The sequence below is a fragment of the Chiroxiphia lanceolata genome, chromosome 1 (genome assembly GCF_009829145.1).
Source record: "Chiroxiphia lanceolata isolate bChiLan1 chromosome 1, bChiLan1.pri, whole genome shotgun sequence".
Taxonomy (NCBI): domain Eukaryota; kingdom Metazoa; phylum Chordata; class Aves; order Passeriformes; family Pipridae; genus Chiroxiphia; species Chiroxiphia lanceolata.
Window position 1 is genome coordinate 105,081,025 of NC_045637.1, and position 14,711 is coordinate 105,095,735.

Sequence of the window (14,711 nt, forward strand, 5' to 3'; positions counted from 1 at the left end):
GCAGTGAATTGCACAGAGACAGTCCAGAATTCTAAAACTTCTCTCAAATTGCATCTTTCTGCTGGATTGGGATACAATATAGACTAACTATAATGTAAACAGCAGTTCTGTACACACAATTGCAAGTGCATCTAATTCAGAGATCATCCTGTATATCCCTCAAAGGCTTTTAAAACAATTTTAGTGATCTTTTCTTAGACTTTTAGTGTAGATGGAAAGTTAAAAGTTAGAGGCAAGTAGGTCTATCTGAGTTCATATTAATGGAAAAACCTCAGAACCTTAATGAGTCACACAAGAATCTTGGTTAAGTCATTCACTTGTAGGAATAAGATATTGAAAAACGGCGCTCAACATAACTTTAGCAGTTACAAGTACCTTCTAATCTAATCAGATTTATAGGATTAATTCTTCCAAACGGAGCATGTCAATCATCACACAAAAAGTAAAATGTGAGAAAGGATTGTATATGAAAGCCTAGGACTCTTCAAACACCAAAGAATCTGTCAGATCAGTTGTAAATATCTGTAACCAAAAAAAGGAATCTCATACCAGGCTTTTTTGCCTGAAATCCATCAGGGTTTTGTCTATGAGGTAAGCAGAAATCTATCTAAACAGCCAGGCTCAGAGTGCCACAGCCAGCGGTTCAGAGTCCACCTGGTGGTCAGTGGTGCTCCTCAGGGATTAGTATTCAGCTAATACTAATTAATTTGTTTGTCAAAAACAATGGGACAGAATGTACTCTCAGCTATTGCATAGATAATACTGGAGTGGTCAGTATGCTAGACTGTCACTCAGAGGAAGTATTACATGTTGTACAAGTGGGCTGACAGGATTCCTATATAGTCTTTGGGGGTCCTCAGCATAAGAAGTAATTTACAATATGAAGCAAGTCCTATGATAGGGCCATGAAAAATGGTTTGGAGACTGGAGAAGTTAATGTATGAGTAGAAGCAGAGAAGGCTGAGCTTGCTCAAACTGAAGAAGGGAAAGCTATTTGGGGGAACTTATCGCTGTCTTCCATTACCTCAGGGGTGGTTTTAGAGAAGGTAGAATTTTCTCTAAGGTAGGCGGTGGAACTCTAGGAGGCATTGTACAGCAAAGGAAATTCCAGCTGATCTTAGGGGGAAAATATTTATTGTAAGAGTACAAAAATAATACTTTATTGTGAGAGTAGTGATCCATTGCAGCAAGCTGCCCAGAAGGGCTACAGAATCCCAAACTCTGGAGATTTTTCAAGTCTGTAAGTGCTCTGATCTAAGCTTGAAGTTAGCACTGCTTTGAGCAGCTGTTTGTAGGAAATTACTTTCAGATGTCCCTTCCACTCTACATTATTCTCTTTCTTTGGGACTAATGCAGGAACCAAATTTTGACCAGGAACTGAAGGGTAGATGCAACCTAAGCAGACTGAGGAGAAGGCTTTGTGCATCTCCATGGCTTGGCAGTGCTACATGTTGTTGGAGCATGTATGTTCTCTGGATAGTGATAAAATTTTGATAGTGAAACATGAGAGAAAAAGGAGCTTGTCAGAGACAGAACTCCTGTAGTGTGGCACACCATGAAAATAGCAACCCTAGGCTCCACTTCCAAAACAACAAGAATCCAGTGCTGTTTGTGCAGAAATGGTGGGGTATCCATCTTATTAATTACATCCCAAGTACAAGTGGAAAATCAGTCATGTTCTGCATCACTAAAGCTTGCAAGTAGTTTTTGTGAGCTGCAAATAACTTTTGGTTTATTTGCAAAGTAGATTACAAAGCCAGAAGGGATTTTTACAGTCATTTATTCTGACCTCCAGTTTAAAACATGCATAGCATTTTCTGTTTATATGGAGCATATGTTTTAGAAAAGATCTTGGTTTTCACTGTACAAATTTTTGGTCATAAAGAATCTAACATAACTCTACTAACATAACTCTAATCAAATTGTACCAAAGGTTTATGACCTTCACTGAACTTTATTTTTAGCTTAAAAGTACCTGGGTTTATCTTCTACTGGTGGGTTGATTTTATGCTTTGCCTGCTACAGTGAGAAATTTCATAACAATTTCTGAAACTTCTACTTTCCCTCTAGGTATTTAGAGAATGTAACCAAGTTTGCTTTTTACCATTTTACTCCAGGGTTTTCAAACTCTTATACCAAACACCACTTCTAGAGCTGGCATCACTGGCAGTGCTCTGGGATTTGTGAAGGCTGTTCAGTGAGGGAGAAACTTTGTGTGATAAGTAGGATTCAGCAGGACAGCACACTTGCAAAATGTTTTTGACTTGTAAGTTGAGAAGATTAAGGCCTCTCAAAATGCTCATTCTAAACCAGCTTTATCAGTCTATTTTCTTGAGTCTCTCTCCATGTTTCATTCTTCATGGCAAGAAGGGATGGGCACTCTATTTCAATGACAGTAAGGTGACATTTGAAAATACATTACATGATATCTCTTTCAGACTTGTTGCTGTCTGTTTTGGGTGGAGTGGATTTGTTTATGTGGTTTTTTTGGCAAAGAAACCAAATGATCCCTGGGTTTTTTAGATTCTCTCAGTCCCATAGAGGTGTTCGTATTCAAATCCTTTTGAGTCCTTGCTTTCATGGACAGACCTGTGTCCCCACCTGAAGAGTACTGCCTGAATTCTTTGTTTCCAAGTATTTGACCTTTCATTTGTCCCTATAGTTTGCTTAATACTGAGCTTATGAAGTGATCCAGCTTGGTCTGTCTGCATCAATTCTCCTCAGTGATATTTGAAATTTTTTTCTTACTGCATGTTGTTTAGAGCTTCATCAATGATGGTTTCCTGTCTCAAATTCTATTTTGAGAGGCATCTATTGATTTTTCATTGGTTTACTGAGCGCCGGTATCAGTTTTGCATTGTACAAATCTCTTAATTAAAATTTCACTCAATCTTTTGTGGTTTTTTTTCCCACAGCTAAATTATAAAATGCATTAAAATTCTGTGGGTTTTGAGATGTGTTTTCAGTAAACATGTGTACTCGTTGTTCAGAGGATAGAATCACAGAATCACTAAGTGTGGAAAAGACCTCCAAGATCATCTTACAAGTTAGTTTAAGAAAAGATACATTTAATGTAAAAGACAAGGTAAAAATAATAAGTACTGGAGTTTGCCCAGATTGTGAACTTTGTACATAAAAGAGAACTGGAGAATTTGCATTAATTGGAGAAAAAGCATTTGCTGTACCTAATCCAAAACATTCAAAACACTTCTCCCAGTGTAAATTGCTTCCATATTGTGTGAATCAAGGGTTATCCAAGGATTATTTGTTCTCAATAATTGGCATTTGAAGAACGTATTTCCATATCAAGTCATGGTCAGAAACAATTGCCAGGTTCAGACAAAGGTCAGCAATCACTAGGGAAGTTCACAAGGTAGGTCCAAGATCAGGCCAGAAGGCAATCCACTGGGCCTGGGTCCGAATTGCAGAGGTCCAAGGCTGAAATGCAGCTTCAGTGTTGCTCATGTGGGAACACTCTGGAAAGGAGCTCCTAAGGAAAGGGACGAGCTCCCAGTGAGGTTTCCCAGCAGAGCTGTTTGGGAGGGAGCCTCTGCTGAAAACTTCTCCAGGTTTTTCTGAAGTTTCAGAGTCAACTGAGGCTTCTCAAAGAATTGTCTTAGTAAGCTGACCTTGCAAGCAGGGAGGTACACTTCTTGTCCTTAAAAAAGAAAACTGCATGCTGGAGCAAAAGGAGTCCAAAGAATTGACCTCAGGAAAAAACATTGATGTTTTTATCTTCACCAACATGTCATTATCTCTCTGTAGTCATTATCTCTCTGGGACTTAAACTATGTCAAACCAAGCAAGGGAAATTCTTCTTCATGTCAGTACAGTAATGTAGGATTTTCAAGTTTTTCAGCAGCAAGTGAAATTGGATTTCTGTTTCTACTGTTAATACTGCAACTAGAACTCCATACACTTGATTGGTGTAATTCCTCTGCCCTGTGAGTATATAATGATAGTTAAGAAATGTCATTTCAACTCACAGACTAAGAGATTATCATAATATCTTAATAGGTCTTCCATAAAGTGCATCATTAGCCAATTTCTATTTTCCTGTAGAGAAATCTGAAACCCATGTGTGAGAATTAATATGCCTGAATGGACTGATGAAACAAGCTTCAGAGAGGAAAAGACTGCCCTGAGCTCAGACTGCAGGAGGTGGTATCTTGACAATGTGAAACACAACACCTAACATTTCCATTTGTCAGTCCTGATCAATATGTGTGTCTCTTTCCCAGAAATCAATAGAAACATAGATTTTTACAGTAGCCATGAGACCAAAACCTGACCTAGAAGAAAAATCATGTAAATAGCATAACACAAGCCCTTCATTAAGTGTGACAAATGATCAGCTAAAAAGAGTGTTCTGGTTATTTTTGTTTCACATCCCAGCATTGGAAGCAAGGAAAGCTTTCTCTAGAGTAGGTTGAAGATAACACAACACACATCTGAAGTTAGTTACCCCATTTCCCTGCTTGTCTCCTTTCACACTGAAATTTGTACCACCTTAAATGACTTCTTTGTAGCAACATCATCACTGCTAATGTGTCATACCATTTCTGAAATTTGTGTGCACTAAGCATACACTTTAAAAGATTATTCATACACTTGTATGATTTTTAATAAAAGGAAATAGTAGTCTGTAATAATTTACAGGTTGATCTCAAACAGAAAAAGCCTTTTGAAATTATAGGGTTTGAATTGTAGACACATGGAAACATGAAAATGCATTCTGACGAGAGGGCTTCTTTGAGAGTGTTATTCTTTTACATGTTCCATTTCTGTTTCAAACGGCTTCTCCTTAACAGATGGCTTGGTTTTGGACCTCCAGCTTTAATCTTCATTGGTCTCAGAATGATATTTTTTGTGTCGTGTAGCTTCCTTTATTTCAAACTGAGTATGCTTGATAGTCAGCCTGTTGTAAACCTCAGTGCTGAGGCTCATTGGGTCATTTTTCCCTCATTTGAAATCCACTGCTATTGTATGGAACACAGCACATTACAAGTGATGACCTTTGTGTCATTTTTAGTTCCAAAGGATAGGATACCCTCCAGATTTGGAATGATGAGCAGTTTGGGAGTGGTGGTGCTACCAAGCAAACAGGTTAATGTCTGTATTCATATGTTAGTGCTAGTTGTATCTTCATGACTGTCCATGCACACTGTGTAATTGGAAGAAAAAAAAAACCGATGAATTTTCTTAAACGGCGTGATCTGACACAGGAATATCAGTGTTATTACCAAGAATTCATGCCTTGCAATACAGCAGCAGAGGCACAATGGAAAGGAAGAAGTAAAGCTGATTGTTTTGAGGCTCCTCAAGGGTCAGTGGGGAAAGAAAATCGACAGCAGCAGCAGCTGCTGCAGCAGTCTCATCAACAAAAGAAAACCCTTGTGCTCCCCAAAACCAATTTCCAATAATGCCATGGTCCATGTTCCTTATGAAGTGCCAGATATTAAGTTCTCATGGGTAGAGAGAAGCCTGAAGTCCTTCTGGCTCTTATAATGGCTTTTTTCTTTCAACTTAAACTACTGCTTGGGGGCAGGGACCAACATTTCGAAAGGAAAAATGCTTGCAAATGGTATGGGACCTCCAAGGAGAGAGCACTTGGAGAAAAAGCTTTCGTCAGTTCTGCTCTCCCAGAGTGTAGGTTAATTTACCCTGGCATCTTGCTAGTTTTAGTTCCTTTGTTAGCAAAATTATGGCATCAGCTCTTAAGGAGTTGACATATTTAGCTCCATGTAGGCTAGACAGTCTATGTTGAATGATGTAGGTACACATAAGACTGTTACCTATTTTCTTCTCCACATAGGTTAAAGGCCCTCCTATGTGGGTGTGTGAAGCAAGATCCCAAGAATTATTTAGCTATTCTAAATATATTTAAGGAATGTTATGATTGTCTTCATTATATACTAGCAGCAAGCAAATTAATCTAAGAATGAGATCATGACGTGATTCTGTGATACCACTGTAATTGCCATAACTTTTTACAGAACTTACTTTAGCTTTTACCCTGTTGCCACTTAATGTATAGAAGGACAGCATAAATTATCCTCTTTTTAGACTCAGTTTGATGTAATAATTTCAGTTTCATTTTACAATCCCTGTAAACCACATTATTTATAAGTGTAGTCATTGTTTTGCTGATAACCATAATTTCTGAAATCTTCCCAATGAGACTCTGACATTAAATGAGGCTATGGCTACAGAAAACTTCAAAATGCATCACTTTACTGTTGAAATATCATAGATGAGTTTCTGGGCTTTTTTATATCCTTTTTAAGAAGTTAAATAAATTGGGGTCTTTAGCTGCATCAACCTGCAAAATTTCAGTGTAAATGGCTACATGTATGTGTGTATGCTATTTACCCATCCATCAAGTCTGGGTAGAGATAAGTTTATACACTTATCACAAAAAAACATTCCCCCACTTTAGGAAAATCATGGAATACTTTGATGTATTGTTAGCATGTTCTTTGCAAGACTATGACATGGGCATATGCATTTTGTCATGACCTGGCTGGGCAAACTTCAGGCTGAGTTGTAAGCTTGTTGTGAGACTTTCCCATCTTTGCTGTTGCTGGCACCTGTTCTTTTTTGGGTAGTACTAGCTGTGAAAAGCCTATTCAGACTGCAGTTACATTTTCTAACTGTGATTTTCCCATATGCCCTCCTCACAGAGCAAATGTCATAAGCCCACTGTTTCAGTACGCATGGTAAAAATTATAATGATCCCTCTTTATTAGAATATTTACGTCTGTAAATGTTCTTTTTGTCTCTCAAATGACACTTTACTGTTTAGAAATACTTACTTTTTCTTTTTCTCTTAGCATTACCTTAAGCAAAGACACTGTTCTTTGGCCTTAAATGATGCAGTGAATTTATAGTACACAATTAATTGCAACGCCGGCAAGTCTGGCACACCATGCTGTTAAGGATAGGAGAGGATGTGGTGATTTTTTAATGAATTCACTTTAAAACCCAGCAAATAATAGCATACAAGGACATTTGACAGCTGCTTTCCCCAGCTAAATCTCACCACTGAGACCTGATTCCAAGAAAAATAACAAGTCAGGCTTGGTTAGTAGTGCTGCAGCTTGGAATATGAGTCTTGACAAGAAAAAGAATCATTTGTACTGTACTAGCTTTTCATGAGCTGGGACAAGGAATAAATCTCTCTGATGGCAAAATAAAGCTGTCAGAAAGCTTTTTCATATGATGCCAGTGGACATCAATATGACAGTTCTCCCTCCTGATCTTTCTATAGGTTTCTAATTCTGAAAGAAAAGTCATCTTTGCCTACATATTTGTGGATCTAGGTGCTGACATTTTAAGAAACAGTTTTGATATCAGAACAAAAATACAGACTCAATTACCAGGAGTACCTCTGTAGCCTTACTGAAAAGATGCTTACACTAAATGTCTATTATTTGGGAAAAGATACTGTATCTGTTATTTTATATTTTGAAATTGATATATACGTGTATGAAATATGTTCTTTGAAAAATTAACAGGCAAATATACAAGGACACAAGAATACTTTCATATAGTAAAGAACATGGTAATGGCCATCATTGTGAGGCAGGAGCATAATTAAGCAGGCAGCAATTTTATTTCTCAAGCGCTTGAATAGGTTCCCTTCTTCTCTGTCTTTACTGGACATTGATGAGAAAGTTTGAGCTCCTCTCAATTAGGTCAGTATTTATACACCAAAACATAATCGAAGCCTAAGTATGGTGAGGACTGATCACAGGGGTCTTCTCTTTCAGGATAAGTGGGAAAGCTAGAGCTCCTGGCTGAACACTTGAACATCTGATTCTGGCTCCTGATATTGAAGGTCATGGAAGTTCTTCTAGTTTGAGTTGTGGAGATGGTTATTCTTACCTCCACTGCAAAATGCACTACTTTATGGTTGTGGAGGAAAAGGAAACAGCAATTAATTCTTATGTGCTATGTGCAATTAATTCTTATAATACTATGTGTTATATTAACATTTACTGACACTTTGGATGCTTTTCACAAGTATTTTCCAATATTTATCTTCATTTTCTCTTAAAATCTTAAGAGCATTTTCCATTTATAGATTACTTTTGAGGTATAACTGAATATCTTACAAAGGAAAAGAAACCACATCTCTTTCTAAGTACTGTTGCATTAAAATACTTTGGAGATGGATGTAAACAAGTAGGACATGATTGAGGGTTCTCTTTCTGAGCAGAATTTAAATCTTAAATTTCCACACAATTTAAATAGCCTTTGCAAATAAATAGTACTCTCAAATAGAACAAACACCTTAGTGAGCTTATAAAGAAAACAAATCTTTGAGGCTAGTCTTAGTAAAAGAAAGAAAGAAAAAAAAAATCATTGGATACTAGCACCATGAAAAAAAGAACTAAATCTCACGAGAACATACAAAATGAAAATTATCATAAATAGCAAACTAAAATTTTCAGGTCATATTTCCAGTAAATGCACAAGCAGCTATAAATTAGGTATTCCTAGATTTCTGAAATGGCCAAGGGTTCTTTTAAGTTCTTTTCCTTTTGTTGGTTTCTTTTTGCATCTCTCTTTTCTGCCCCTAGTTTCTAATGTGCTCAAATGCTTCATTTGTATTGCCATGAAGGTTTGGCTAATCTTAACTCTTGCTCATTAGTGGAATGATTACCAAGATACAACCTCTACTTATAAATACTAACCACTCATTATACCTTTCCCATTTGGTTGCAAAGAAAAATGATTTAGGAGTTAACAAAATGACAGTAACAGCATAAGAATTGACTTAGCTTATAATTGTCATATTAAATCCATGCACATTACTGAGCAAGAAGTACTACTGGAAAAAAAATAGAAAATTGGTAAAACATTAATTAAAATAAAAACAATCTCAATACAACCACATATAGATATTATTTAAGAACTCTCATTTTATTTTAGAAAGTTCACTTTAAAAGTCAGTTTCTACACAGGTACTGTCATTGAAATATGAAAATGTGACCTGCCAGACAGACTCTTCTCTGAGTTCTGTTCTCTCAGTTTCAAATCATTCAGCCTTCTGGGTAATCACTTAATCTGATAGAGCGTGCCCACAATCCACCCGGATTGCAAGCGGCAGCAGAATCTCTCTACAGTGTAGCATCTTCAATCGGCAGTGTCCGCTCTTGTCATGAAACTCCTCACCAGCTGCATGTTGAGTCTGGGCGGGCAATTCCGAGACACGGGACAGGGGCAGCAAACCTGCAAAGTGTCTAATCAGCTTCTTGATGGCCCTAAGCATGCACATAATAATAAAGATGAGGAAAAATCAAATCAGCACAAAGTAAACTTGGTCAGCAAAACCTTCCCAGCTTTGACACTCTGGACTTTAAGAATCCGAGATTGGAACATGTGGATGTACTTAATGCATGAGTGACATCAAACCACGTTTGCTCATTTTTCCCAAACACTAAGTCTTCAAAAGCTGAGGTAAATGTCTCACAATGTTCATTAAAATTATTTTACCTGAGCGGAATAGATACTGCTGATGGTGTGAGGAAAAAGTTGGCAATAAGAAGAAAGGTGAAAGCCATGAAGCGCACAGCCACTTTAGCATGCTGAACTTTTCAAACGGTGACAAAATTATTCTTTCAGTGTCTGTTTCTGCAATGCAATATCAGATAAAATTCCTGCACAGGTGTTAATGAGCCATTATCTTAAATCGAGTTACCCTTGTGTGAGGCTAAAGGTACTGTGTGTTATAGTGTAGCTTAACGGAAAATGCACATGTATTTCATTCAAAAATAGAAGAATTATGCTTGGCTTTCCACATGTACAGGTTGACTTTTTTTAATTTTTGTCTCTAATTTCATCATTTTATATTATCCCTGGGAAATAGCTTTCATTTCTACCTATGGTTAATTTAGGTGTCCAAAACTGCAGTATGTTTTCGAAAGATGCCTTTGGGCGTATTCTGCTAATAATAAGAACTGGGTAATTGATTCAACCTGTCCCATTCAAAAGAAATGAAGAAGTGAACAAAAGAGTTTTTTCTGAGAAGAATAATAATTATACATGTTGTGTAATTGTTGTTGACATTCCTTAATATTTATTAGGGAACATTTAATATTAATGGATAAATAGAAGGGACACATTAAAAAAAAAATAAAATTAAAAGTTCAATTCAAACTTTACCAGTCCAGTAAATGAGCACCTAATTGTTTGCGTAGGAACAGCTAAATGTAGTTATTGAAGATAGGTGGGCTCCCCAATTAGTAGTTTTCACCAATCTCGTTTTTCAGAGGTTCTGAGTCATTGACTTCCATTTGAAAGTGTTCCTAGTATTTCTTTATAAACCATTCCCTTCGATACTAAGGACCAGACAGAGGTCAGGAAACTTTCCTGACAGGCATAAGCAGGATAATCCTTATCCAGAGCAAGTGGGTGCTTTGATTCACCACGAGAGGCTGCAGAGTAGATAGAATATACCATTTCAGAAAGGAATTAGGCAAATTCATGAACAGCAGTTCTGTGAACAGACACTAACATAAATAGGCAGAATAAATAGCATCCTTAACACAGTAAATGAATGATGAGAGAGTGCAAAGAGAATCAACCACAGGTAATAGCAAAACTCGTATCTTTTCTCCAAATCTTGCCTCCCATTCCCCCTCTCAGGCATAGAACTCCAAATGAGACAGGCCATGTTCTTAGCAGGGCTGCCAATATTAATTTCTTCCCAAAACGAAGTGCTAGAACTGGGAAAGAGCTGGGGCAGAGAACTTAAGAGAGAGCCTTGGGTGTTCACTGCTGTTGCTCGTTTGTTTACAGAAGCTGGAAAAGGTGCTTAAGAATAATTGCTGAAGAGGAAAACAGCCACCTTTCTTTCAGCAGAAACTGCACACTTCCACTCTTCTTTCGGTAGCCATGGGAGTCAGCCAGGCTTTGCAGAGCCTTTTTACAAAAAGGGCTGTCTTTTAATGAAGGAAGAAAGAAGAGGCTGGAGGAAAATTTGGTATATGGTTAATGAAAGACAAGTATTTATCTTCTCTGGGTAATTTACAAATAAATACAGTCCTCAGCAGTCTGAGGGCTGTATTTTCAATGGAGCCTTCTAAATGCAGAGTGCCATGAAGCATCTGTCCACTTAATTGAGTTCCCTAATCTGCGTTCTTTCAGTGTTGCTGCTTCAGTTGCTAATAGTGAACAGCTAGAAGTAAGAGCCCTGAAATATTGAAAGGAGCACCAGTTTAATTATTCAGTTGCATTAAAAATAATAAAACCAATTGTTTATATTAAATTCTCAGTAGAATACAAAGTGTACTTCCAAAAGTAATACATTTTGAGACTGTTCAGCAATGTTAGAAATAAATATATTATTGACTATTAAGAGTTCTGTTCATACTACATTAACTTTTGTTGAGTATGGTTTTATATTAAATGAAATAGTTCACACAAAGATACATTTATGAGATGAAAAAAAATCACTTTTTTATGACTCTCTGAGAGAATACAAAGAAGTTTCCTTAGTTTTTACTTTTTCTTGAATATTCTGCACAGGAAGATGACAGAAAAGTGGAAGGGAAGTGGAAAGGCATCCTGGTCATAACTCAGTACATACAAACTGAAACAATTCCCACAGCAGCCCTTGAGGAAGAGTTGTTTTTTGTCCAAGGAGCAGTTCTGCATCAAGACTTAACTTTAAAACACCCCATGCAGGCAGAGGGTCTCTGTCCTGCTCCATCTTCTCGTAATGCTAAACCTGGGGGTGGTGCAGGGAGGGGGAAGCACTCAATCAATGACAACAACTAAAAAGCTAACCCATCACTCAAAATTTATTCCTAACATAAGAAAAGATATCTTAAAAGCCAGAAGAAATATTTTCTGTTACTACTTCTCATTGCAATACTCTTGAAAACTTATATATATAACTTTTTCCCTGCACTGTTTTTTGTTGTTAAACTGAATGTATATACTTTTAATGCATTAAGACCAATACTATTGATATTTTAGCAGAATAATAATTTATGATAAAATAGTGTGATGCTTAGAATAACATCCTTTAATGATTGGACTTCATGTTGTATGGTACAGCTCTTTCTAGTTGGATCAACCCTTTCCAAAAGCTTCTAAAAGCAGAAAAAAACCAAAGGGCTCTGGGGCAGAAAGATTTACATTCTCAAAAGGTGACTATAGATGTACAAAAAAAGGTGAAGTGTGAGAGGGGAACAGTGATCCTGTTTCTAAATATTTTTTCCTGCATGATACATCATTTTCCCTTCTAGTCTTTCTTTTCTGTTGCTTTTTTTAGTCTCTGCATTTGCAGGGTTTTACTATTTGCTATGCCCAGTCATAGCGGTGTCTGCAATATAACTTCATAGCATTCCTGATTTGAAGCATATGAACCTTAGACAAAATGCTGCTCATCTGTTTCTTGGCTGACATGAAGCAGGAAGACCACAGAGGGCTGTTCTCATTTGTCTGTCACAGAGCAAATGGGACACAACTGTATCTCCACACATTTTTCTTTTATTAACCATAGATGGTTAAGGAGCTTCAAAACCTTATATGGACACCGTGGTGCAGGATGATCTAGTGTGAGGCTCATCTTATTCCTGTGCGTGGGGTTATGTCCTAATGGGAAGTCTGCCCCACTGCATGGCTGCCAGCTAATGAGAGCTGTCTACCAAGATCCCCTCTGTCACAAGCCCAAGCATAACATGCTGGGCAATCAGTCTGTTAGTGGTGTTCACAAAGCAGTGCTGTGATTATCGATTGTGGGGATGTCTGGCAGAAAATATGCTGAATGCAAACCCCCTAAAATTTTATATTCCCTCCTTGACCTTTCTGGAATTTTTAAACATGCGTGTTAGTGTATTTCTAAATTCTTTTGTGTAGGTCTTTTCTTCTGAATGAAGAAGCCTGTGTCCAAATGGGGCCGCATCCCTAGCTAGTGTATATGCACAGTGAAAACAATAAATGTGAAAAATAGCTCTGGCTTTGCTAGAATACATTGTGGGTTTAAAACTGTGTATCAATTGTCAATTAGATGAGTTCAAACATGCCCCATTTGTGTCTGTCACCATGGTCTGTGACAACCATCACTTTAGTCTGTAATTCTGCCATCACTTTCATCTGCTTTAGTTATTCTACCTGTTTCTGAATTTTTAATCCCCTTTTTGACAATTCTAAGTAATTTTTTTTTTCTGGTGCTTTAATTAGCAGTTTTGCTTCCCAGTGAATTACTTGCTGACTGAATCATGTAATCCTTCACTTGACAGCAAGGGTGTAAACAAAGAGAATTTTGAGTAACAGTCAAAACTGCAGCATTGCCACTACACTATAAAAACTAGCTTCAAACATGAGATGGGAAAAAAATAAAATAGGCGTTTCAGATATCATTAATGCTGTAGTTGGATCCTGTATCAGTAAAATAGTTCTGTCATTCACTGTGGAAAGATAACATTTACTCTTAAATACTTATTAAATAGTCTTTTGTAAGCCAGTGCTACGTGCTGTCAGAATTGTTAGATTGTATTGCAGGTTGGGAATGCTGCTACAGCATTCACATGGCACGTTCTTCTAACTTGCAGCACTTAGTTCCATGACAGTTGAGTCACAGAAGCTAAAATGACCAATTTAGTGTCTAGAATAAAGTCATGCTATTACCATACCCATTGCATTAGCACTAGAGCTGAATGGCCACACTGTGCAGCATAACAACATCTAATGAAAACCTTCAGCTGCCACGAATTTTTCACATTACTGTATTTTCATTACTTTGTATGATATTTAACCATTCAAGAACATTGAAAAAAGTCAGTGTTTTCAGAGAGCTGTGTATTTTTGGGATTTGGTGTTCTTTAAACATGTGTAAATATATTTGATTGTGCTCTTCGTCTCTGGAATTTAGTTTACTTTGGAGTTTGGTGTGAATTACTTTCAATGTATACCTGTAGTAAGTGAACTGGCTATTTTAAGGATTATGCATGTAGTTTTTTAGGGATGTGTGAGATGTGCAAACAGAAAATTATCAAAAGTAGAATACCTATTATGTAGTATTTTACTTGTAAAATTTATTGTTAAGTGAATTCCATGCAAATAGTTTAATTTGATTTAATGTAAAAATACAAACAGTGGATTAGATGAGAGAAAAGAGACATTTTTAAAAAACATGATTATAGGCTGAGCTTAATCATTATTTTTCAATGTGAAAAATCACTAAGATAAGTACATTGAGATTTAGTGAGTTATTCACATGTGTTTGAAGTTAAGCTCATATTTAAGTGTCTTGCTGAACCAGATGTAAAAAAAAAAATCTGGTAAGGGCAGTTTTTCAAAGTAGAAATTAAAGTGGAGGGATTTTATTTATTTATTTACACATGAGAGGCTTAGTTAGTCCAAAAGGATTGGAAAGAAACTTACAGCAGTATATGGAAATATCAAGTTACAGACCCAATTCCAAGAAATATGATTACATCAAAGTTCAAAACACTTTTGCTAAATTATTAATTTTTTAAAAAATATATTTTTTTTAAAATAATTAAGATGCTTTTGGAGTTTGATAATATCTCTTTACACTTTGTTTTGGAAAAGCTGGAGAGAGCATGATGAACATGTTTGTTTTCCAGTGAAGACAGAATAATTTCCAATTAAAAGCTGTTATATAAAATAAAATAAAATACAAAATAAAAAAAGTTTATCTTTCCATGCAGCATTTGTGTTCAAATATTGAA

At 36.6% G+C, this 14,711-nt stretch overlaps 1 protein-coding gene across 2 annotated transcripts in view; it reads left to right on the forward strand.

Annotated features, from left to right (window-relative positions):
- CNTNAP2 (contactin associated protein 2) overlaps window positions 1-14,711 on the forward strand; it is a 1,030,565-nt gene that overhangs the window by 820,530 nt on the left and 195,324 nt on the right. The gene's annotated exons all lie outside the window — the stretch shown is intronic.